The following is a 26,973-nucleotide window of genomic DNA, read 5'->3' on the forward strand; positions in this document are numbered from 1 at the left end:
TGAGAAACTTGCTTGCTGCTTATGGGTTACCTAAAGAGGTGGTAACTGATAATGGACCTCAGTTAATTTCAAGTGAATATGAGACATTCCAAAAGTCCAGCATGCCATCCAGCATTGAATGGACTGGCTGAACGATTGGTGCTAAATTTCAAGAGGTCTTTGGCAAAAAGCAAAGCACTTGGTGGTCAGTCCCTGAAAAACTGTATTACAATTTTTTTGCTTAGTTACCGAAATCTACCACGTGACAACTGAAAAAAGACAGGTTTGAACAAGGTTGTCTTTTTTAAGACCAGCTTTCTCTGAAATGGTCCTAACATCGATTGGCACAGAAAGAGTCCAGGAGTAAGGGCAGACTTAGGAACTTCACTGATGGACAAGCGGTACTTGTTAAAAATGACAGCAGATGAGAAATATGGGTGACTAGAGAGATTACCCGAGTTTTGGGTCCGGTGACTTAGTGTCTGTGAATGGGGCATGTATAAAAAGACATGTTAACCAGCTGTTAGAAAACAAAAACAAACAGAATGTGAATGAGGAAAGTAATGTACAAAATGATGTTTTTGATGCTGAGTTTGTTTTTTACTTTTATTTTTGACTGACTGAGAAAAATGCACCTCACAGGGCTGTGAAAACTCTGCGGATTTCATCATGGGGAGCGGGGGGTGTTCGTGTTGTACTCTTTAATCGTGATCGTTACTGAGTTTTTAAAATGCTTATCGCAAAGCATTTTTTTTACGACATCATGCAAGTTTTATAAGGCCGCAAACACTGATCTGTGTGTTACAGATACATATCCGTTTCATTGGATCCGCGGAGTTTCGCGGAGAATAAATGCCACTCAAAGCCTGGCTGTTAGGACAGTTGTCGTAAAGCGGGACTGGTTGGTTGCTGCGGTGACACTGTGTAGCTCCTGTGCGAAGCTTAGCTAAACGTGGCATGTGGACATCGCAAACTTTTAGAACTTTCAAGTTTTTAAAAGAAGAATTTTGCAGCATGTCTGTGTCACAGAGCGACATCAGACAGAGCGAAGATGGCGAGAAAGACGTTTTGAAAAAGTGCGATAAGGACAAGAATCCGTGGAATTGTTGCTGGCTTCATGAACACACCTGAAAGATGAACAGGAAAAGTGAACTGGTAAGAATTTTTTTCTCTCTCTGGAAAATAAACATTGTGCTGTTAAAACAGAATTTCACAAAAGATTATGTGCCTTTTTTTCTTTCATTAATCTAGACTTTCTTTCATTGAAAAAAAAGACATTGTGGCTTTGAATGAATTTAGGCTACATGAATTTACACAACAATGTAAATTAGTTTTTATTAATGTAGACTTGTTTCATGGGAAAAAAGACACTGTGGCTTTGAGTGGATTTACAGGAATTTACACAAGAATGTGTGGCTTTTTTACTATAAGGTATGTTATTGATATTTTACCCTGATTTTTAAAATATTCTACAATCTTTCGCTGTGGTTTTTGACATGGTTTAACAGTCTTTTCAGTCTTCATGAATTTCATGTAGTTTAATTGTTCTGAGTTAATGCATAATTTGGTTTACAATTAAAAGGAAAATCATACCAGGTCCTACTTCCACATCATATTCTGTTATTTCAACATGATCATTGACGGTTCAAATGAAAGGTCGAATCTAGGATCATTTAAATATGCACTAATTTTGAGATTTGTTGTTCCAGGAGATGTTGAAAGTGTATCAGTAGATGAAAATTTAATTTAGTTTCTGGGGCAGCACAGGGCACTAGACCCCGGCGCAATATTGCGCAACTGAGCAAAGTGATGAATGTGTGTGTTCGGTGATCCACCAATGCTGAATCACCCTTCACAAACAAAATTTTCAGTTTTGCAAATAAACAATAAACCCCACACACAAGTTACAAATCAGAAATTTGTCTTTGTGGATCACAAAGCACATGTACAAATCAAAGGATTTTGTAAATCATCCTCTGTGCATTTGCAAGTATTGAGACAAATTTAACTCCATACTCCAAAAATTTAGGTTTCCTAAATATTTATTGCGGCCACTCTTAAAACTCACTTACAACTAAGTTTCTCAGGCTATATCTTTTACTTACTTTTATCGAATGGTTATGACCTTGGTATTAAATTGGTAGTAAATCTTTGACATAGACGATTTGTATAAGGTTGATTCCATGCATTGTCTTGAGCACCATTTCAACGAATTCAGTTTGTATACCTATGTGCAAGTTTACTGAACTTGCAATCATTCTAAGTGATATGTGTGTGCATTGATACCACATTTTAGAGGAGCACGGGTGACTAAAACATATACCTTGGTATTTATAAAGCAATTTACTATATATTGTTCATTTCAACGACATTTTGTGGAGCCCTCCAACTTTTACCTCAGCTCCCCCTCAGCCCCCCCTCCCAACAAAAATTTTCTGGCGCTGCCACTGGGGTAAATGTATTACAAGTTGTTTAGGTTCTTCTTATCATATACACATTATTATTATTATTATTATTATTATTATTATTATTATTATTATTATTATTATTATTATTATTATTATATTTTTACTTCTATTTTGTCATTTGATTTTAAATAGACCACAATGGAAATAAGTGTTTTCACTTTCTTGTGCCATCCATGTATTTTTAACATACTTACAATAATATTATGTACTTACATTGCACTTACTTTTGAAGCATCAAAAGAAAGCCATAAGAATAATCAGTAATAAACCTTATCATGAGCCAACTAAGCCACTATTTATGTTTAAATATTCTGAAATTCAAGGACTTAGTTGATTATGTTACAGTACAAATCGTGTATAAAGCAAAAAACAAACTTCTACCTCAACATGTACAAAATCTGTTTAAAATTAAGGACTCCAGTTATAATTTTAGAGGAACATTATTATGTGATAAATTAAAGACTTGAGCTACTGTAAAAAAAAAGAAAAGAAAAAAAAATCACTGTTTCTGTGGAATAACTTCTGGAATACATTAGATTAAACAGTACTCTAGTTGGCTTTAAAATACTTTCTAAAATTAAAATAATTTCTTGTTACACTATGAACAATTAAGTATTTTGTATTATTGCTTTTGTATATTGCATTGTGCACTATTGTTTGTTTTGTTGTGATGAGAAATTTCAGTTTATTGATTCATCTCATTGTCTGTGCTTTGTTCCTTTGGTATTTGTTGTTATGAGTATATATATATATATATACACACACTCAACAAAAATATAAATGCAACACTTTTGGTTTTGCTCCCATTTTGTATGAGATGAACTCAAAGATCTAAGACTTTTTCCACATACACAATATCACTCAGTCCACTCAGTTGTGCCTTACAGTTTTGAAAAAATTTTGATCAAACAAAGCAGCAGTCTCTGAGCCATTCCTAAACAATGAAAAAATCAACGAGAGGGTGGGCGACTCCTCACTCAAAGACTGCCCACAGGCGAATGACATAACCGACAGGCGTGAAAAAACTCTCGCATGCCCACGAGAGTTCAAGCATGTCTGATGTAATCACACGTGCTTCAAATCCATATGGTTTTTGAAAAAAATAATAAGGTCGGATACTTTTCTAATAGACCTCATATATATATGAGGTCTGTCCGTAAAGTATAGGTCCTTTTTATTTTTTCAAAAACTATATGGATTTCATTCATATGTTTTTACGTCAGACATGCTTGAACCCTCGTGCGCATGCGTGAGTTTTTCCACACCTGTTGGTGACGTCATTCGCCTGTGAGCACTCCTTGTGGGAGGAGTCGTCCAGCCCCTCGTCGGAATTCCTTTGTCTGAGAAGTTGCTGAGAGACTGGCGCTTTGTTTGATCAAAATTTTTTCTAAACCTGTGAGACACATCGAAGTGGACATGGTTCGAAAAATTAAGCTGGTCTTCAGTGAAAATTTTAACAGCTGATGAGAGATTTTGAGGTGATTCTGTCGCTTTAAGGACTTTTCATGGTGCGAGACGTCGCGCAGCGCTCTCAGGCAGCGTCATCAGCCTGTTTCAAGCTTAAAACCTCCACATTTCAGGCTCTATTGATCCAGGACGTCGTGAGAGAACAGAGAAGTTTCAGAAGAAGTCGGTTTCAGCATTTTATCCGGATATTCCACAGTTAAAGGAGATTTTTTTAATGAAAGACGTGCGGGCGGATTGCAGCGTCGGCTCGCAGCCGCCGTGACGCTCCGCCACAGGAAAAACACCTCTGTTGGAAGCCTTGAGGACAAGTTGGAACATCTCCAGCTGATAAACAATTTCTCATATACTCACTCCACTGAAAGCCATCAAAAGCCAACTGGATTTTAACAAATGGTTATCAACACGGAGGTGTTTTTCCTGTGCCGCTGCGCCGCGTCGGCTGCGTCCCGACGCGCGGACCCGTCCGCACGTCTTTCATTAAAAAAATCTCCTTTAACAGTGGAATATCCGGATAAAATGCTGAAACCGACTTCTTCTGAAATGTCTCTGTTCTCTCACGACGTCCTGGATCAATAGAGCCTGAAATGTGGAGGTTTTAAGCTTGAAACAGGCTGATGACGCTGCCTGAGAGCGTTGCGCGACGTCTCGCACCGTGAAAAGTCCTTAAAGCGACAGAATCACCTCAAAATCTCTCATCAGCCGTTAAAATTTTCACTGAAAACCAGCTTAATTTTTCGAACCATGTCCACTTCGATGTGTCTCACAGGTTTAGAAAAAATTTTGATCAAACAAAGCGCCAGTCTCTCAGCAACTTCTCAGACAAAGGAATTCCGACGAGGGGCTGGACGACTCCTCCCACAAGGAGTGCTCACAGGCGAATGACGTCACCAACAGGCATGGAAAAACTCACGCATGCGCACGAGGGTTCAAGCATGTCTGACGTAAAAACATATGAATGAAATCCATATAGTTTTTGAAAAAAATAAAAAGGACCTATACTTTACGGACAGCCCTCGTATATATATATATATATATATATATATATATATATATATATATATATATATATATATATATATACACAAACAAACAAATATTGTTTACAAACCAGTCTAAATCTGTGATAGTGAGCACTTCTCCTTTGCTGAGATAATCCATCCCACCTCACAGGTGTGCCATATCAAGATGCTGATTAGACACCATGATTAGTGCACAGGTGTGCCTTAGACTGTCCACAATAAAAGGCCACTCTGAAAGGTGCAGTTTTGTTTTATTGGGGGGGGATACCCGTCAGTATCTGGTGTGACCACCATTTGCCTCATGTAGTGCAACACATCTCCTTCGCATAGAGTTGATCAGGTTGTCAATTGTGGCCTGTGGAATGTTGGTCCACTCCTCTTCAATGGCTGTGCGAAGTTGCTGGATATTGGCAGGAACTGGTACACGCTGTCGTATACGCCGGTCCAGAGCATCCCAAACATGCTCAATGAGTGACATGTCCGGTGAGTATGCCGGCCATGCAAGAACTGGGACATTTTCAGCTTCCAAGAATTGTGTACAGATCCTTGCAACATGGGGCCGTGCATTATCCTGCTGCAACACGAGGTGATGTTCTTGGATGTATGGCACAACAATGGGCCTCAGGATCTCGTCACGGTATCTCTGTGCATTCAAAATGCCATCAATAAAATGCACCTGTGTTCATCCATAACAGACGCCTGCCCATACCATAACCCCACCGCCACCATGGGCCACTCGATCCACAACACTGACATCAGAAAACCGCTCACCCACATGATGCCACACACGCTGTCTGCCATCTGCCCTGGACAGTGTCAACCGGGATTCATCCGTGAAGAGAACACCTCTCCAACGTGCCAAACACCAGTGAATGTGAGCATTTGCCCACTCAAGTCGGTTACGACGACGAACTGGAGTCAGGTCGAGACCCCGATGAGGACAACGAGCATGCAGATGAGCTTCCCTGAGACGGTTTCTGACAGTTTGTGCAGAAATTCTTTGGTTATGCAAACAGATTGTTTCAGCAGCTGTCCGAGTGGATGGTCTCAGACGATCTTGGAGGTGAACATGCTGGATGTGGAGGTCCTGGGCTGGTGTGGTTACACGTGGTCTGCGGTTGTGAGGCTGGTTGGATGTACTGCCAAATTCTCTGAAACGCCTTTGGAGACGGCTTATAGTAGAGAAATAAACATTCAATACACGAGCAACAGCTCTGGTTGACATTCCTGCTGTCAGCATGCCAATTGCATGCTCCCTCAAATCTTGCGACATCTGTGGCATTGTGCTGTGTGATAAAACTCCACCTTTCAGAGTGGCCTTTTATTGTGGGCAGTCTAAGGCACACCTGTGCACTAATCATGGTGTCTAATCAGCATCTTGATATGACACACCTGTGAGGTGGGATGGATTATCTCAGCAAAGGAGAAGTGCTCACTATCACAGATTTAGACTGGTTTGTGAACAATATTTGAGAGAAATGGTGATATTGTGTATGTGGAAAAAGTTTTAGATCTTTGAGTTCATCTCATACAAAATGGGAGCAAAACCAAAAGTGTTGCATTTATATTTTTGTTGAGTATATATATAAAATTTTGTTGGTGCTGGAAATCTCTGTCTCATGTCATTCTGATGGAATCGAATTATGATAGAACCATGATCAGTTAGCTTTTAGGCATATTAATATATTGTCCTGTCTTTTTTCTTTGATTGATGAAGCATATGCTTATTGCCAATGAAATGATGCATGAGCCAACCATTTAAGCTTCTTCTTCCAACTCTTCTTTTCTATCTCTGAAGGAGCACCAATAATCTGTTAAACACTGGATAATACATTGCTGTCATGGGGTGAGACTGCAGGGACAAATATCACAAAGTGACCAACAAAACACCACTGATCAATAAAGGCGCATAATGTCCGTAACTAATGGGAGGCAGCCAGGATCCAGACTCATCCTGACAAGTGAAGACAACGGGGAACAGAAGAAAAGCAAGTCATTCTCTATCGATGTCCATGTTAAATTTTCCAACTTTACAGCACGACTAATCATGTTGACAGTCTGGTTAAAAAAAAAAAAGATTTTGGTCTCCCACAGCTTTCCATCCTTAAGACAACTGGATAATGGGTGAGGACTAAAAAAAAAAAAAAAGAAGCAACATGATTCATTTTCTTTACCTGCATATTTCAGTTAAGGGTTACAGGGGATCTGGAACCTATCCCAGAGGTCAGTGGGTGAGAGGTGGGGTTACACCCTGAACATGACGCCAATCTATTGCAGAATAATTCATTTGTTTAAGATATTTCAAGCCATAAAGTTATCAATAATTTGGGCTATGGTTGCTTTGAGTGACAGCTGTGCTGTAGTCAGGGCCCTGCTAGCTGTGGCTGGTAGCTGCTGTGGACTTAATCCAGTCCAGTTGACTGCCCTTTCTGAGCATTGTGTTATAAATATATGAGATAATATGGCTTTCTGTTGTAATTGTGCTAATGCACCATGAAAGGAAATAGTGCTCCAGTATTTCCAGTGATGTTTGGTGATGCAAGTATCTTTGCAGGCAAATGAATGTCCAAGCCTTTAGGGTCCTGGCCCTGCCTGTCTTGCTGTATGGTTGTGAGACTTGGACACTAACCAGTGACCTAAGGAGGTGACTGGTATTTCTTTGGTACTAAATGTCTTCAAAGGATCCTTGGGTACTGCTGGAATTACTTTGCATCAAACAAATGGTTACTAAGAGAGACTAGGATGAGTCGTATCACTTGCATAGTGAGGGAACATCAGGTGCGACATTTTGGCCATGTGGCCTGTTTCTCTCTGCATGACCCAGAATGCAGGTGTCTGAGTGCTGACCCCAGGAGCTGGAGAAGGCCAAGGGGGATGTCCAAGGTTCACCTAGCTGCAGCAGATAGATGGTCATTTTAGAGATATGGGAATGGACCGGCTATCTGCCTGGGTGGACGCCACCAAGGACCCGAGGCAGTTCTGTGGTGTGGCAAAGTACAGCACCAGCACATGCTCTCAGATTTGACCAGGTTAGCAATTATTATATAACACCTAAATAGATCCTTGTCATTTGATTAGTGGTTTGTATGTCATATGATATGAATCATGCGTACTATTTGCCATCGTGTTCCATTTACCATGCAATTTTGGTTCTAGCATGCAGTTTTGGTACATTTTGTGCTATTGGACGCGGCAACCATGGTGCGCTCCCTCTAGCAGCAACAACACTTAGCTTAAAAACAAACATGCCATTTTTTTTGTTTGTTTGTTTTTTTTTAATGGAGCTCATTCTTCTAACACACAAAAAAAACAAATCCAGTAATCCAGATTTGTCTTTTTCACTGGATCAATTTTTCACTGGACTGAGGAAAACAGACAGCAGTGAACTTAAAGGACCAGTGACGCTCACCAAAATGTAAGTCCCTTTTCTCTTCTTAGGATCTATTTTAGGTGTTATATAAAACAAATAATGAAGGTTTTTTTTTATTCATGCAATGGAAAGAATTTTTCATGAGGTGAAAGATGAAATTTAGGTGCTATTTAGCATGCAATTTTGGTACTTTAAGTGTTGTGCTACTGCACACTGCGATCCCTGGGTGTGCTCACACTAGCAGCGATGGAGCTTAGTTTAAAAACAAACAACGAGGGATTTGTTTTGATGACAGACGACAATTTGAAGGAGCGTATTATTATTATTATCAGTATGCTGTAAACCGTCTGGAGGCATTTGCAGTATTCGCTGGGTCGTCTGTAGCTGAAGTATAATTGCTGTCGGATGAAAAGCTCAACAAATTTAATTTGTGATTTTTCATTGGACTGAGGAAAGCAGACGGCAGTCTGTACACAAAGAAGTCAGTGCACGGCGTCCGATATGGACTACATTGTCAGGATTGTTTCTGAACTATATAACTGTTTTTGAAAGTTGACTGAGAACAATTTTGGATTGGAACGCTCTTTAAAATTTGTGTTGGACTATTTGGAACCTCTTCACCTCAATGTTCCATTCAACTCATTGAATGGAACATTCCACCTTTCACCTCATGAAATATTCTCACCATTGCACACACAAACATTAATTATTTGTATATTAGCGGCTAGTTCAGTGAGATTAGGTTGAGTGATATGTATTGATAACTCAGGCAATATGCTGGCCATACATTTTAATACTCACATGCAAGTCTTCCATTATGAAACCCACTGCCCAGTACACACATATGGGCTAATGAAACACATGAAGCAAAGTTAGCCTGTTAGCCGCAGCTTCTTTTGTTTGGAAACTGGGTGGTATGTTAATATTCATCTTTGCCCATTTATGAGTTGAAGAGAGTAAAGTGGAGTTACGCACAGACAAGATGGCTCAGTCACACTATTTGAGCTTCAAAACTCATCTTTAGAAACCTATGGGTAACATCAGAGAGGCCATAGACATATACAATCTACGGCGGAACAAGTCTTTCTCCCACAGTTAAATTTTTTTATTAAATGGTTCTTCCACCTATCAAGTAATACAGTGTTTTTTCAACACTATAACAGGTATATTTTTCAGAAAAATTGCAATATTTGCCACTGGCTTCATCACCTATAACATGGTAGGTGTGCATGAGGCTGTAAGCTTAAAAGGTTAAGTTCCACCTTAGTTTGAACTCACTGCATTGGTTCCGCTCAAAAATGCTAATATTTTAGGCCATTTTTGGAAAAACTTTAATCTTTACTTAGTTTACTGTGTAGTCACTACAGCTTTAACATCTAAATAGTGCTACATATATTGTGAAGAACATACAGGTAAATAAATGTTATCAGTAGCTTTACACTTTTCACGGATGCCTGCAGCAGGTTACAGATTAGGCTTGTGTTTTTGTATAGGTTCGGGACACTTTTGCATAGCAGCATGGTCTGGTATCAAATGTATACCGCATATGCAAAATGTGTAGTAGCTGGCAGGTCTGTATTCTTGGTAAAGATTTGGCAAGAGTTTTGTTTACTCCAAAAGTAGTTTTCACCCCTGTCCTTGGAACTGTGAGCTTGAACTGAAAAAGAATCAGTCGGTTACCATTACTTCCTCCACACAGCTTGTGTGGAGGAAGTAAATAAATTTTAAAATGATTTACTATCTCCTGAAGAATTATTACAACAAACGAATGTCAGTTCTTACTTGAGGCGACAATCTCTAATTAAGCAATGTTTGAAAATCAAGGCACTTTCGTGAGCAGTATGCTGTGCTAATGCATAAATGGACTCCTTAAATTCCTCTTCAAGTCAAGTAGTTATGTTTTAGTTCCAGCAGTTTACCTTTTGTGGGTTTCTGACATTCGTGTAATTACAAGAATATATGATGCGGTATGAAGGCATTTATTTTGCCTGAGGTGAAATCTGAGGTTCAAAATTGCAATACTCATAACATCTCTGATTGTTGGTAAACCTTCCTGTAAGATTTTCACTATTTTTGATTTTTTTCACAGAGTATTTTAAGTCATGCGTGCCGAATCCTATTTTTCTTCTTGTGCTCCCTTGCACTAATCACAAATGATGTTTAATGTTTAGTATATCAGGTTTTTGACCATTATCCAGGCTGACTGGACATCTAGAAAAAGCTCAGGTGCTTCAGGATCTTCAGCTTCATCAACCAGCAGAATCTCAGGGTTCATATTAGAATAATTTTTCCAGACCTAAAAGTGAATGTGGGGAGCATATTTCTTGTAGTTTGAGACACTGAGTTTTAGTTGAGCTTCACTAGTGTTTGATCATGTACCGAGAGACCCTTCAAGGGTGTTCAAACAAAAATGGTAAAACAAAAATTCTACTGCTGCTTAAAAATTAGTGTGCAAACTGTCTGAGTAACTTCTTTCTCAAATCGAAGAGACTGGGGTTGCTCATTAGACATTCTGTTAACACATAAAAGACAATCTGTCTGTAGCTCAGAGGAAGATTAATGCACAGTGTGATAAAATGGCCTTCCCACATATTCCTATTCTGGGAAAAATGTGTCCTCCTACAAAAGGCTCAGAGGATCAAATCCTACTTACTCATGTTTGTGCAAGACAATAAGCTGCTCCGTCCTTGGAATGACAATTTGCACCTGGCTCTGCAGGTGGTCCCGAGCCTGCAGAACTCTCCCAACGGGCTTGGCGGCAGGATTGATTCTCCAGTCACTATAAAAACAATCACTCAGTTCAAAGTAGTCTAAAGATGTTTGGTTGGTGGTGTTCTAGGAATGTAGTGTAGGCTCATTTCTCACAAAATAAAAATTAGAATATGATTTAAAGATTAAAAAAATAGGGTGCCATTTCTTTTCGCATTCTAATGCCCAGAAAAGCAAGATGGCTTCCATGAAACAAAAAAGCATAAATTTGACATTACGGTTAATATAAATCTATACCTTGTTAAAAAAAAAAAAAGTACCTAGAGATTCCCACATGGATAACAACTTCCCTGTGACTACTAATTTTTTTATGTTGTTAAGCTTCAGACAGACTGCCATCCTGAATTAAACATGGCGGGCCCAAAATCAATGTTTGAATGCAGTCGCTGGGTGCAGTTTTTCCACATTAGGTTAAGGTTTAAACATTTGGTGTATATATGTATACAAAGTTATATTTTCTTTGTATTTGTAGGAGACAAGTGCCCACAGCAGCTATAATATTGCTTAGAGTCCGTATATTAACCAACATGGCAGTCTTCTTTGAACAAGAAGTGAAAAACTGTGGATTTTGGACTTTGCTTTATTTGTCAGCTGAGCAGCAAACAAACAAAATTATCAAATGTTCAAGGTACATTTAATAGTTATGAACCACCTGCTTTGCTCCAGCTCTTCTGCAAAGATACTATCCAAAGTTTGCATGAAGTTAAAACTACTAGCACGGCCAAATCCATGACCCAAAGTGCATCTGTGCTGTTGCAGCATTTCATGTGTGTGCATACAAGACCGAGCGGCACGTTATTTATGAAAACAAAACACGAAGACGTCGCTTTCAAACACTGAACTGAAACTCCCCTCAATGTTGAATTAGCTCGATATACACAAAAGCACCAGATCAAAGTCCCTTGTAGAGAAGCTACACCAACCAGACCACACTGTCCCAAAGTGTAGTTGTCCCCAAAACAATATCCCATTTACAGACGTTTGTAGATGTGGGGTTTTCACTTGCAACAACAAAACAATCCAACCAGCGATAAATTAGTGTGAAGACGATTGATGTGCATTGCTAAAACTATACCTATACACTATGCAACTTTCTGCATTTTTTCCATTCATAAAATAACTGAACAGTAACTAACATGGTTTCACGGTATGTAAATTTGTTTGACTTGCTCAAATACTGTACACCTTTTGAACAATACATTACTTTAATCAATCAGATATCTTGTTTTTCCATTTATTTCCGATATCAGTGTATGGATTACAGTGTCGAAATAAGTAGAATTTGGCATTAGCCTAAATTTGATGATTTCATTTATTTCCTTGTGTCAAAAAAAATTATTTTTGGATACTTTGTTTGTAATTACAGTATATCTTATGTATTAGCAAAGATGTTGCATTATTGCTAAACGGACGCCATTTTGGATGGCATCTTGGATTTGGGACCCTTAGTTGTAGAAAATGAGGAATGAGGAATTATGTGACAATTTGTAAGAAATGAAAGGTACACTCCTGATTGAATAGAGTGTTTATTCCCCTTTTCAGGAATTCATTACAAGTAGGCAGGTTGGTGAATGTTATTATTTGATCAAATCTTCAGGGGCCTCATGTGCAAAGATTTGCGCGGACTTTCTAATAAAAGTTGGTGAACGTCAAAACCCTGAATCTGGTGTAAGCATAAATATATACAGACATATGAAAGTGTGCGTAGGCATGAATTCACGCACGTTCCGTTTCTACATCCCACTGAATGTGGAAGTGAGTGCGGAAGCAAACTCCTCCCTGGCCAAGCCCTATATAAATATGCAATTTTATGTAAATAGGCCCTTGGAGCAGGGATTCCCCACGACGTCACATCAGACAACATGAACACAGAAAATAAATTATACTATAGATGACTGGAAATTACGTGGAGACATGCAGGGACAGTTTATTCAGTACGCTGTTAAAGGGATTATTCATGAAACTGGAAAAATGTTTGTGGGAACTACAGAGCATGTGTGTGTGAGGCCGATATGCAGAACAGCGCACACACTGACATTAAAAAGGTGAGGCGCACCTCTGCTGACAGTGTGACATTCACAAATTACACACATTGACAAATAATGCACACAGGAAGCCTGTTAAGAAGCTCTGCAGCTCACCATCAAGCAAAAATAAAAGAGACATTAATAATAATAATAATAATAAAATGTGCACATGCCCAAATGTGCCCACGCTGGTTTTCCTTTGGAACAATTACACAAATAAACTGTTTTAACACAAGCAGCCCCCCATGGCTCACCGTGCCAGCTGCCTGATGCACATTTGCACATCAAATAATTTGAACAGTGATGGAATGAAACTGTTTCCTATTAACAGAAACAAATTCATCATGTGATGGCACCTTTACAGCAAAATGTGTGCGGTCAGTAGCTCCGATTACATTCGGTAAACTGGCTCTTGCTGCAAAATGTGCTGTAATGTTGGAATGTACCTGGATGAGATTCGGGTGATTGTGTTCCACACAGCTGGTGGTTCGGCGCAAGGTTGACTGGGACATGCCTGACCGATCAGAAAGCTCACGCTGGAATGCCCCTAATGCCAGGATGCCCAGCGTGGTCAGCACCTGTGTGGGCACAGACAACCCCTGGCTCGTCACATATTACGCTCTGAGCCGACCGCAGTTCTGTGTGCAACTCCAGTCACAGTGGACTTGGTAATCAAAATTGGTTTCAGAGCCAATTATCCTCATTTGGAAGTAAATCCTCGTGTTCCCTGAATACATGCTAACATCGGGTTGCACCATTTGTAACGTCCTCTAACAACACTAATACAGCCACTGTTAGTGCCATTTTATGCACCAATTTGCGCATGCTTTTATATCCAACCATATAATTGCAAACACGTGGGTGTGTTAAATGTTCATCAGTGTGTCTCTGATGTGTACATCACTCTGCTGACTTCTTGTTTTCACACTATTAACAGTTCCCTGCGTAACCTGTACATGTTGGAGATGGCAAAATAGCTGTAGAATCATGTGTATGCCAGCCAGGATTTTTGCATGCCATACTGCACATTTCCATGCTCAAGTCACTTTTGATACATCTGTACATGCACGTGGAGACAGGTGTACGCCAGGTTATTATGCGTACGCATGCTTTGTACAACCCCAATTCCAATGAAGTTGGGACGTTGTGTAAAATGTAAAGTAAAAACAAAATACAATGATTTGCAAATCCTCTTCAACCTATAGTTAATTGAATACACCACAAAGACAAGATATTTAATGTTCAAACTGATAAACTTTGTTGTTTTGTGCAAATATTTGCTGATTTTGAAATGGATGCCTGCAACACATTTCAAAAAAGTTGGCACGGGGCAACAAAAGATTGGGAAAGTTGATGAATGCTCAAAGCACACCTAATTGGAAACAGGTGAGTGTCATGATTGGGTATAAAAGGAGCATCCCCAAAAGGGTCAGCTGTTTACAAGCAAAGATGGGGTGAGGATCACCACTTTGTGAACAACTGCATGAAAAAAATAGTCCAACAGTTTAAGAACAATGTTTCTCAACATTCAGTTGTAAGGAATTTAGGGATTCCATCATCTACAGTCCATAATATAATCAGAAGATTCAGAGAATCTGGAGACCTTTCTACACGTAGCAGCAAGGCCGAAAACCAATAATGAATGCCCGTGATCCTCATTCCCTCAGGTGGCACTGCATTAAAAACCGACATCATTGTGTAAAGGATCTTACCGCGTGGTCTCAGGAACACTTCAGAAAATCATTGTCAGTTGCTACATCTACAAGTGCAAGTTAAAACTCTACCATGCAAAGTGAAAGCCATACATCAACAACATCCAGAAATGCCAACGCCTTCTCTGGACCTGAGCTCATTTGAAATGGACAGACGCAAAGTGGAAACGTGTGCTGTGGTCTGATGAGTCCACATTTCAAATTGTTTTTGGAAGTCATGGACGTTGTGTCCTCTGGACAAAAGAGGAAAAAGACCATCCAGACTGTTACCAGCGCAAAGTTCAAAAGCCATCATCTGTGATGGTATGGGGTGTGTTAGTGCCCATGGCATGGGCAACTTACACATCTGTGATGGCATCATCAATGCTGAAAGGTACATTAAGGTTTTGGAGCAACACATGCTGCCATCCAAGCAATGTCTTTTTCAGGGACATCCCTGCGAATTTCAGCAAGACAATGTCAAGCCACATTCTGCACGTGTTACAACAGCGTGGCTTCGTAATAAAAGAGTGCGGGTACTAGACTGGCCTGCCTGCAGTCCAGACCTGTCACCCATTGAAAATGTGTGGCGCATTATAAAGCGCAAAATACGACAACGGAGACCCCGGACTGTTGAACAACTGAAGTCGTACATCAAGCAAGAATGGGAAATAATTCCACCTACAAAGCTTCAACAATTAGTGTCCTCAGTTCCCAAATGCTTATTGAGTGTTGTTAGAAGGAAAGGTGATGTAACACAGTGGTAAACATACCACTGTCCCAGATTTTTTGAAACATGTTGCAGGCATCCATTTCAAAATGAGCAAATATTTGCACAAAACCAATAAAGTTTATCAGTTTGAACATTAAATATCTTGTGTCTGTGGTGTATTCAGTTGAATATAGGTTGAAGAGGATGTGCAAATCATTGTATTCTGTTTTTACTCGTATTTACATTTTACGCAACGTCCCAACTTCATCGTAATTGGAGTTGTACATGAGGCCCCAGGCGCATTACCATCAAACTACTTCCATTTCCTGTTCAGAAAACTCTAATTGAAGACCTCAACAGATCACCCAGAAAAGGTTGTAAACTAAATTATTGATGAATCAAATGTTCACTGACATTTTACAGCTAATTGTTGGGTATTTACAGTAAGTCTCTGAGATTTTTGCCATATTAAACTACTACACCTCTTCCTGACACAGTTAGTGATACATTCTGTAACTAGAAGGTGCACTCTACAATCAGATTTTTGACTTTTAGCCCCACCAGGGGCCTCATGTACAAAGCGTGCGTACGCACAAAAACCTGGCATATGCCTGTCTCCATGTCCACGTGCAAATGTGCAGTGCGTCACGCAAAAATGCAGGCTGGCGTATGCATGTTTCTACAGCTATTGTTTCACTGTGGTCATGATGCTGGGAACCATTAATAGTGTGAAAAGAATAAGTCATCAGAGTGATGTACACATCAGAGACACTGATGAACATTTAACACACCCACGTGTTTGCAATTATATGGATGGATATAAAAGCACACGCAAAGTGATGCGTAAAATGGCCCTAACAGTGGCGTTGCTAGAGGAGCTTGCAGATGGTGGAATTCAACGTGAGCGTGTACTCAGGGAACACGAGGATTTCCATATGAGGATAAATGGCTCATAAAGATTTTGATTACCAAGTCCACTGTGACTGCAGGTGCACACAGAACTGCGGTCGGCCCAGAACTCAATACTTGTACAACGAGGAGCCAGGGGTTGTCTGTGCCAATACAGGTGCTGACCTGGCATCAGGGATATTCCAGCGTGACCTGGCTGATGGGTCAAGCACGTGCCAGTCAACCTTGAGCTGAGCCGCAATCATCCAAATGTCATCCAGGTACATTCCAACATTAAAGCGCATTTTGCAGCGAGAGCACACATTTTGCTATAAAGGCGCCATCACATGATGAATTTGTTTCTGTTAATAGGAAACATTTTCATTTCATCAATGTTCAAATCATACAGTATGTGGAGGCTGAGTGGTGCGCGATGGGGGGTGGGGGAGTGGCTGTGTTTAAATAGTTTGTGTAATTGTTCCAAAGGAAAACCAGCGCAGACACATTTGGGGATGTGCACATTCAAATATGTTTTATTATTATTATTATTATTATTAACGTCTTTTTTATTTTGCTTGACAGTGAGCTGCAGAACTTCTTAACAGGCTTCCTGTGTTCAGAATTTGTCACTAAACGCGTGTGTAAACTGTGAATGTCACACTGTCAGCAAAGGTGCGCTTCAGCTTTTTAACGTCAGTATGTGCGCTGTTCTGTGTGTCGGCCTCACACACACACCCTGTAGCTCCCACAAACATTTTTCCAGTTTCATGATTAATCCGTTTAACAGCGTACTGAATAAACTGTCCCTGCATGTCTCCACGTAATTTCCATTCATCTATAGTATAATTTCTTTTCTGTGTTCATGTTGTCTGATGTGGCGTCGTGGGGGATCCCTGCTCCAAGGGCCTATTTACATAAAATTGCATATTTAAATAGGGCGTGGCCAGGGAGGAGTTTGGTTCCATGCTCAATTCCACATTCAGTGGGATGTACAAACCTACAGCCTGAAATGTGGAGGTTTTCAGCTTGAAACAGGCTGACGACGACGCCTGGGAGTGCTGCACGACGCCCCGCTCCGTGGGAAGTCCTTAAAGCGACAGTATCACCTCAAAATCTCTCATCAGCCGTTAAAATTTTCACCGAAAACCAGCTGAATTTTTCGAACCGTGTCCACTTCGATGTGTCTCACAGGTTTAGAAAAAATTTTGATCAAACAAAGTGCCAGTCTCTCAGCAACTTCTCAGACAAAGGAATTCCGACGAGGGGGCTGGACCACACCGCCCACAAGGCGTGCTCACAAGCGAATGACGTCACCGACAGGCGTGGAAAAACTCACGTATGCGCACGAGGGTTCAAGCATGTCTGACGTAAAAACATATGAATGAAATCCATATAGTTTTTGAAAAAAATAAAAAGGACCTATACTTTATTGACAGACCTTGTATGTTAAAAGATTCTATGATCTTATACGTGTAGGAACAACAAATTATTTTCAGATGTTTTCATCAGACTGAAAATGATCTCACTGAAACAGACAGGTAAGACTATATTATTCTCTCGTGTGGTTTAAATATTTAATAATAATGTTACGCCACTAATGTACAAGACACTAACTATATTCAAGAAAGAAACAATATGTATTTTAAAAATAGCTCATATTTCCAGCCCCTCGTGACATTTTTCAGATTTGAATGTACCTGTTTCTCAGAAAAAAAAAATCATAAATAAAAAATCTACACCATCACTTATATATATATATATATATATATATATATATATATATATATATATATATATATATATATATATATACACACACACACACATTGCACATGATTTGGTTCTTGAATCAGCAGGTCCTGTTCTGGTGATGACGTAGCAATACGCATAGGCTGAGGGCTGAAATAGAGTGCAGGCTTCAGACAGTTGTAGTTTATCATTCACCTATTGTTCAGGATTTTTTTAAATATCAACATTTCATCATTTTTGTGCACATTTTTTGGTGTCACCTACACTTTAAGTCACTAATATAACTTAGTTCTCAGGAACACTGATTTGAGTTTAAATTAGATTCTTATTCATTTCTCTGAATTAAAAATGCAATGACAGAGATTTTTCAATCCAGTGCTGATGTCAGCATTTCTGGGATACTCGCAATTTAAGTGTTGTGCCAAACAACGCACAAACCTTTTTCACATCAATATCTGACTTTTACAAGCATCTTAAATATTTTTCATATTTTCCTCCACATGAATATTTCACACCCATGTAACAGAAGAAACCATAACATGGGCAGACTAACATATCAATTCATACCAAAGGCAGAGTTTAATTTGTGTGAAATAATTTGAGTAACATAAACTGACAAAGAATTCCTTTAAAAACTTGATATAAAAAAATCTAAGACTTATCCGGGAGTGGTAATGTTTCTGTACAAATGATGACTTAAAAAATTCTGTTTCTGTAGAAATAATGATTGAAAAATGTCTGTGCAGCGTTTTGGTCCTTTTGGTGGACCAAAACACTCCATTTGAATTTATTCATGATGAACTTTAGTTTCCCGCAGCAGAACATTTCATCCATTTTCTTTGTCATTTCAACGCGACGTGGAGCTCATTTTAAAATCTGTAACAGCAGCTCTCATTCGTGCGGTCATGTGCGGTCGAGTGGCACTGCGTTACATTTTATCCTTCAGTCTCGGATCAGGACTGTGACATCTCATCAGCGACGTTTCCAAACAATTTTACAAACATTGTGAAAGGCAGACAGACTAAATCCAACGCAGGCCAGGAAAACAAAAATAACCCTTCGTATTGGCGGTTTGCAAACCAACATGGTGCACAACACAGTGCACCAACACACTGCCACCTACTCTTTGGGTGTGGAGCATTAATGGAGTCTGACGAACGCTGTCAAAAATAACCCGGAAATGTTCACCACACAAGTAAGAACCCAGATTTCTGGGAATTTCTGGAAAACTTTCATCACTGTGTATGGGTGTTTGTGCATCTCACACAGTGATGTCACACGATTTTCACATGAACTGCTTTGACACTTGCATCATAGTTTCATTTTATTCCTAGTATAAGAGACATACAATGGTATTCTGTGAGACCAAGTTAGAGTAACTCAAGAGGCTTAGCCTGGAAATCAAACAGAAAACAACATCATAGTAAATCAATGAGAGTTCAACCCGATAGAATGTATTTACATCAAATGAAATACTGAAAGAACTTTCAGAGGCAACATTGTTACCTCTCCCATACAATCTGTCGCTGGTGGACACGTCCACTCAAATGCTGTAGCTGCCACAATTCCTTTTATGACACATTACAGTCGTGTTTGACTTTGTTCTTCAAAAGCATTTTGATGCTTTACTTGTGGTTTTTGCCAAGTCTATTTTCTCACAACAAACCTTGCAGAAAGAACATATTTTCCTTCATGTGCAGGAGTTGAAGAAAGACTACTAAATATTACATTGGGTCAAATGAGCTATGGGAAATTTCAATCAATAAACATCACTTTCAGACGCATTAAAAAGTGTAGTGCTGTTTTCACAGCATTGGCTATGGTTCCGGTAAACCATGGCCAATGTAGCTGAAAAGTGCAACAATGGTTTGATTAGGCAAAGCCACCTGGAATCACAATTACACCTTAGAATTCTGTGATCACTTCCAGTAATTAATCAAAAAGAACCTCAGCTTTACAGATCAGAGATCAGGGCATGTCTCTTTTTCCTACTTATACTGCATGCATTTTCATCCAACATTGCTAAATTTGATACCTGGTCATCAGTGGTGGGCACAGTTCTACTAATCCGCTAACCGCTAATTATCAAAGATAATGTTTTCATTATCGCATTAGCTTTTTGGATAACTTTGAAAACCATCATTGGACCAATTACCTTCCGATAAGTTTTGGTCCAATAATTTTTAGACCACTAACATTTTTGCAGACTTATTTTTTTGTAGTAGATGCACAGTTTTATCCTCTACAAAGATGAGCTGGTTCCAGAATAAACAGCTCTATCCTCTGCATGCAAAGGAGAACTGATCATAGAAAAGAAAAAAAGTAATTTCTTTTGACCCCATACTAATATGCTGGCAATAGCACCCAAGTCATCCAGAGGCATAGAGTTTTAACTTATGGTTAGAATTTTAACCAAACTCATTTCGGGCAAGTTATTTAAATTAATGTCACGTTTGAAGTTTTATAAAGTGAAAATATCAGCTATATGTTTTAGTTTTAAAGTAATGCACTAATTTTGAAGGTGTTAGTGTGGACATGGAGTGTGTGGAGTGCATTATGGGTAAAAGTTCACGACAGGAGAAATGCATTTGAGACACTCTGATCAGGCTCCACACAGACAACAACATTAAATTCTTTGTATATTGTGCCTAAAACTCTCATGAATATATTCTCTGGGTTTATAAATGTTATTGTGTTTGTTTTATGTAAAAATACCAGAAGAAGCCCAGGTTGCTTTTCCAAAAGCCGAAATTGTGATTCAGGCCGTGTGATATAACCGGCGTCAAAATGCATAGAACACTGCCATCTACTGACGACCGGTTATATCACAGTGTTGTCGACTGCAGGACTTTAAAATTATCTGTAGGTTTCCAAAACCTGAGAGACTCCACACGTGGAGATAACAGGTTTAGTTGTACAGTGTGTGGTGTCAGCCACATGGTAAAAACAACACACACAATTTCAAACACGAACATTCCCAGGTCAGACACCTCGCTTTCTGATAGGCTGCATGTCACATTTAGCTGCTCACGTCCTTCTGAGCAAATCAGAGCGCTCTTACAAACCACACATGGCAGGAATATCTGAAAAGATGATATTTAGCGTCATCACGATTGTCAGGGCATCCTTAAGATTGTCGGAAGGGGAAGATCGGGTGCGATATCAGCCTAATTATCTTGCCATGTGAACCAGGCTTGATGTTATGACGCCTCGCAGAGCGACTGATTGATCTGTTATAACACCGCACCGAACATGTTTTCACTATTATTTGATTTCTTTGTGCGACTGACATTGTTATTCAAACATTCAAAAGGTGATTCCTATCGCCACACAATTCCAACACGCGACAAAGTTTTTTGACAGTTCTTGTTATTGAAAGAAACCTTGTCTCCCTAACAGGATAGAGCTGTGATGTCATCATGCATGCGCTTAGGCGCTGTCTAGCGGGATCTTGAAATTTTCTTTTTTTATACAAATAAAAAAATGACATATTTTACAAAAGCACATTTATTTGTAAACACCAACACATTACATTGATTCACTTGTGTTGGTTTTTACATAGAATGAATGAATCAACCAATCAGTATGAGCGGAGGCTTAGTTACTCATAATTCCCTTTGGGCTTCTGTGTGTTAATGTTCAAATCTTCAGAATTAGTGCATTATTTTAAAATGAACAGATATGTGTTATATATCACTTTGTACATTTAAAGAGGTTACATTAATGTAGCTATTCTATCCAGAGTTTCTGTGTAGGCTCTCAGTTGTCCAAGTGGTTTCCATAGTAGAGAAGCTTGAAACCCAGCCTTAACCGCGGAGCGGGTCTCAGACACGCTTTGTCCCCTGTTTACAATTTGGTACTCAGGTCAAAGCAGTTTCAGTCTTTTGTTCATGGTAATGAGTCATTCACGTCATCAGGAGAGAGTCGTCAAGGGAGCCATCAGGGGAGGCTTCCGTCCTGTCATTAGGAGAGTGCTAACTAGAGCACAATAGGTGCTAATTAGAGCTATTGTTTAGTCACTAGCCTATAGCAGTCAGCCTCTCGGTAGGTGGGGTCTGGTTAGGTTAAAAAACTCCAGCTTTTGTTGGCTTCTGGTTTATTCTTCTCTACAAGAGTCAAGACAGAAGTCAGACTACCAGTGCAAGAATTTTAGCTGAGGAAGCTTCTGTGATTTGAAGCGAAACGCCCTCACGTCAAGCAACCCAGTCCAGTCGAAGATTTAAGCTTCTTTACTATTCTATCCAGAATAATTTTATTTTTAAAGTAGACCTGCTTTGAAATAAATGTGGTCAGATCTCAGAAAGAAATAGCTGATATGTATTTATAAGACCCTTATGAATGCAGTAAAGTAAATCTGCAAGCCCAAATTTGTAATTCAGCGGAGAAATCTTCATTTAAAAATGATAAGTTTGCAGCTAAAATTTGGCCCACCGCGAAAACTGTTTGTACGTACATCCGGGACATTGCTGTGACATAAGAGAAAAGACAGAGCACTAGCGCCTTCAGTCCGATCCTGCATGTTGAGTGAATGCAATACTAGCTATTTCTCAATTCGAACGCTTGAAAATGGCTGCTAAATTGTCGGACAATGAGATCGATCTCGACATGGAAGTCGATGTAGAGGATCCTGATGATCTTAGCAGTAGCTCAGATAGCTCAAATAGTGACCAAGATGATGGTGATCTGGAGAATTTGATGAGGAAAATGACGGCGGAGATCAAGGTGGAGAAGCAGCGAGGCTGGCGGACACACAGCTAAGAACCTACCAGCATGAACCCGAGCTGCGAGGGGGGGGAGCCGCTGATCCAGGCACCAAAGTGTGGGGTGAACCAGCAGATCCTGGTTTCAACATCCAAAAGTAAGCTGCAATAAATGTGAGATACAGCTCTGAATGCTCAGATCAGCGGCGACATTGACAGCGTGTGACGTTCTTCCCCGACCCTTACTGCGCCTGCTCATATGCTGCACTAGCGAGCAGGCTGGCGCAGTAACCCCAACCCCAGCCCTGCCCCGTGAGAAAATATCGGCTTGCATGGAGTGCCTCCGTCGTGACACCACTCAGTCAAATGGGCGTATGAAAAAGTCCCCAAAAAATAATTTTCAGGCAAAAATAATGTATACTCACCAAACTTACTGCAAGACAATATGAAATTTTAAAAAAAGTCGATACTTCCGTATAAGGCAATAAAAAGGTGCTTTTGTAAGAGATGCAAACTGACGTAAATCAACAAATTACAGTTTACACTGCTATATCCATCCCGGCGCGCGCAATGCATGCTGGGACAGTGTCTTCTCTCCTATGTCACGGCAACATCCCGGATGTGACGAGTTTTGCGGAGGGCCAAATTTTAGCTGTAAATGTCATTTTTTAAATGAAGATTTCTCCGTTGAATGACAGATCTGGGCTTGTAGATTTACTTTACTACATTCGGAAGGATCTTATGTGTAAATATAAGTCATTTTTTGGTCCAAAGATCTGACTGCATTTATTTCAAAGCATGTCTACTTTAAAGCAAAACCATAATTCAAACCTGCTTTACATTTCAAGACTTCTGCCTCATCGCTGGCCCACTGTATCCTGTCAAGGTAAATGACGCTTTACTACAGCAGGGGACAGAGTGCACAAAGACAAGCAGTGGCTCACTGGCTGTTTGGTTTTGTGATCGCCACTGGTTCTATCAGAATCTTTGGCGGTGTTTAAACTGAAAATCAGCTTCTTAGTAGCTGAGAGCATATGGGAGGCAAAATTTTAAGTTTTTAGGCAGTTTATCGGTTTAGCGTTAAAAAGTAACTTTTCAGTTAGCTGATTACCAGTTATCGAAGCTAACCTTTTGGTTAGCTGTGCCCACCACTGCTGGTAATATAACAAAATGAAAATCAATGGAAGTAGCCATATGGTAGAAGCCCAGCTTCATTACTCAGGGTCCAGTCACACTCAGATTTTGGGTACAAGTTTTCTTCAAACATTTGTCAATGAGCCAAAAAATTTGGTCATGTATGCCACATGATTTTTTAAGGTAAATTCAACCAATCTCAAGAACTCATGACAGTTCTAACTTTTGATACAACAGGAAAAAAGTCACTGTCCAAAATAATCCAATTATTATAAAGTATGTTACTGAAGGACAAACCGTTCCATAAATAGATCCATTGAGTTTGAAGTTACATAGTAATACAAATAAATTGCCAATCACTAACCTTAGAGCTTAAGAGCTACAGTTGTATGCAAAGGTTTGGGCACCCCTGATGATTTCCATGATTTTCCTTTCTAAATCATTTGTTGTTTGGATCAGCAATTTCAGTTAAATATATCATATAGCAGACAAACACAGTGATATTTGAGAAGTGAAATTAAGTTTATAGGATTTACAGAACGTGTGCAATAATTATTTAAACAAAATTAGACAGGTGCATAAATTTGGGCACCTCAAGAGAAAAAAATACATCAATATTTAGTAGATCCTCCTTTTGCAGAAATAACAGCCACTAAATGCTTCCTATAGCTTCCAATGAGAGTCTGGATTCTGGTTGAAGGTATTTTGGACCATTCTTCTTTACCAAACATCTCCAGTTCAGTCAGGTTTGTTGGTTTCTGAGCATGGACAGCCCGCTTAAAATCACACCACAGATTTTCAATAATATTCAGGTCTGGGGAATGAGATAGCCATTCCAGAACATTGTACTTGTTCCTCTGCATGAATGCCTTAGTAGCTTTTGAGCAGTGTTTAGGGTCATTGTCTTGTTGAAAGATCCAGCCCCAGCGCAACTTCAACTTTGCCACTCATTCTTGAACATTGTTCTCAAGAATCTGCTGATATTGACTGGAATCCATGTGAACCTCTAACAAGATTCCCAGTACCTGCACTGGCCACACAGCCCCACAGCATGATGGAACCACCTCCAAATTTTACTGTAGGTACCAAGTATTTTTCCTTGGAATATTGTTCTTTTTCAGCCATGCATGCTGCCCCTTGTTATGTCCAATTAACTCAATTTTAGTTTCATCAGTCCACAGCACTTTATTCCAAAATGAAGCTGCCTTGGCCAAATGTGCTTTAGCATACCTCTGTTAGTGGCTTGTGCACAGAAAAGGCTTCCTCTGCAATACAGCATCTCCTTGTGCAAAGTGGGCTGTATAGTTGAACGATGCGCAGAGACACTATCTGCAGCAAGATCATGTTGTAGGTCTTTGGAGCAGGTCTGTGAGTTGACTATGACTGTTCTCACCATCCTTCGATTCAGCTTATCTGAGATATTTCTTGGCCTGCCACTTAGGGCCTTAACTAGTACTGTGCCTGCAGTCTTCCATGCACTGTAAAAACATAGTTGAGAATACTTCAAATTTGCAGGCAACAGTCTGCACTAAGACTTTTATGTTGTGCCGATGATGAACTATATAACATATATTTCATCATCGGCACAACATAAAAGTCTTAGTGCAGACTGTTGCCTGCAAATTTGAAGTATTCTCAACTATTTTTTTTTTAGAGTGCATTTCCTCACTATGTTTCTCACAGTGGAAAATGACAACTGAAATCTCAGATAACTTTTTGCATCCTTTCCCTAAACCATGACGTTGAACAATCTTTGTTTTCAGGTCATCTGAGAGTTGTTTAGAGGCTCCCATGTTGCCACTCATTATAAGAGATGGAAAGAGGAGAAACATTTGAAAATGGCTTCCTCTGCATTACAGCATCAAGCAGCATCTCTTTGTACAAAGTGCACTGTATAGCTGAATGATGCACAGAGACACTATCTGCAGCAAGATCATGTTGTAGGTTTTTGGAGCAGGTCTGTGGTTTGACTATGACTCTTCTCACCATCCTTCCCTTCAGCTTATCTGAAATATTTCTTGGCTTGCCACTTTGGGCCTTAACTAGTACTGTGCCTGTGGTCTTCCATTTCCTCACTATGTTCCTCACAGTGGAAACTGACAGCTGAAATCTCTGAGATAGCTTTTTGTATCCTTCCCCTAAATCATGATGTAGAACAATCTTTGTTGTCAGGTCATTTGAGAGCTGTTTAGAGGCTCCCATGTTACCACTCATTAGAAGAGATGCAAAGAGGGGAAACATTTGGAAATGCCACCTTAAATACCCTTTCTCATGATTGGATTCACCTGTGTAAGGTCAAGGGTCAGTGAGCTTACCAAACCAATTTTATGTTCCAATAATTAGTGCTAAATGTATTCAAATCAATAAAATGACAAGGGTGCCCAAATTTATGCACCTGCCTAATTTTGTTTAAATAATTATTGCACACTTTCTGTAAATACTAGAAGCTTCATTTCACTTCTCAAATATCAGTGTGTTTGTCTGCTATATGATATATTTAACTGAAATTTCTGATCCAGACAACCAATGATTTATAAAGGAAAATCATGAAAATTATCAGGGGTGCCCAAACTTTTACATATAACTGTATATAGTAAGCTGAGAAACCTATAGTCACATTTGCCAGTGGCTCACCAATTCAGCTACTTTGGTTAGCTGGCATATAGCTATCTGAAAAAGGAGTTCATGGGCTACTAATGTATTCTGTAAAATGCATTCATGAAATGCTAAATGTAGGCCTTCACTAGGCTACAGTCATTAAAATGACTTTTCCCATCCCTAGTGTGGTAGGAAACATAAACTTGGATCTACACTTCACTGGACTCCAAAACAGTATAATGTAAACTATTACATGACAAATCAGTATTTCAGAACAGAATGCCATATTTGCTGTATTAGAAAAATGTGACTTCTCCAATGGTTTTATGACTGTAAGTGATAATTTTAGAGGAATCATGATTTCCCTCACGAGAGTCTTAAACTTATGCTAATGCTGCTGCT

The 26,973-nt window shown here is 39.5% G+C and overlaps 1 long non-coding RNA gene across 1 annotated transcript in view; it reads left to right on the top strand.

The window, feature by feature from the left end:
• The first annotated feature begins 920 nt into the window (after positions 1-920).
• The window catches only part of LOC117514071, a 26,135-nt gene continuing 82 nt past the window's right edge, over positions 921-26,973 (top strand). The window contains exons 1-3 of the long non-coding RNA XR_004561794.1: positions 921-931; positions 2,281-2,285; positions 26,728-26,973. The exon at positions 26,728-26,973 is cut by the window's right edge and continues 82 nt beyond it. This is a non-coding gene — a long non-coding RNA (uncharacterized LOC117514071). The remainder of the gene's footprint in view (positions 932-2,280; positions 2,286-26,727) is intronic.

The sequence above is a fragment of the Thalassophryne amazonica genome, chromosome 7 (genome assembly GCF_902500255.1).
Source record: "Thalassophryne amazonica chromosome 7, fThaAma1.1, whole genome shotgun sequence".
Lineage (NCBI taxonomy): Eukaryota > Metazoa > Chordata > Actinopteri > Batrachoidiformes > Batrachoididae > Thalassophryne > Thalassophryne amazonica.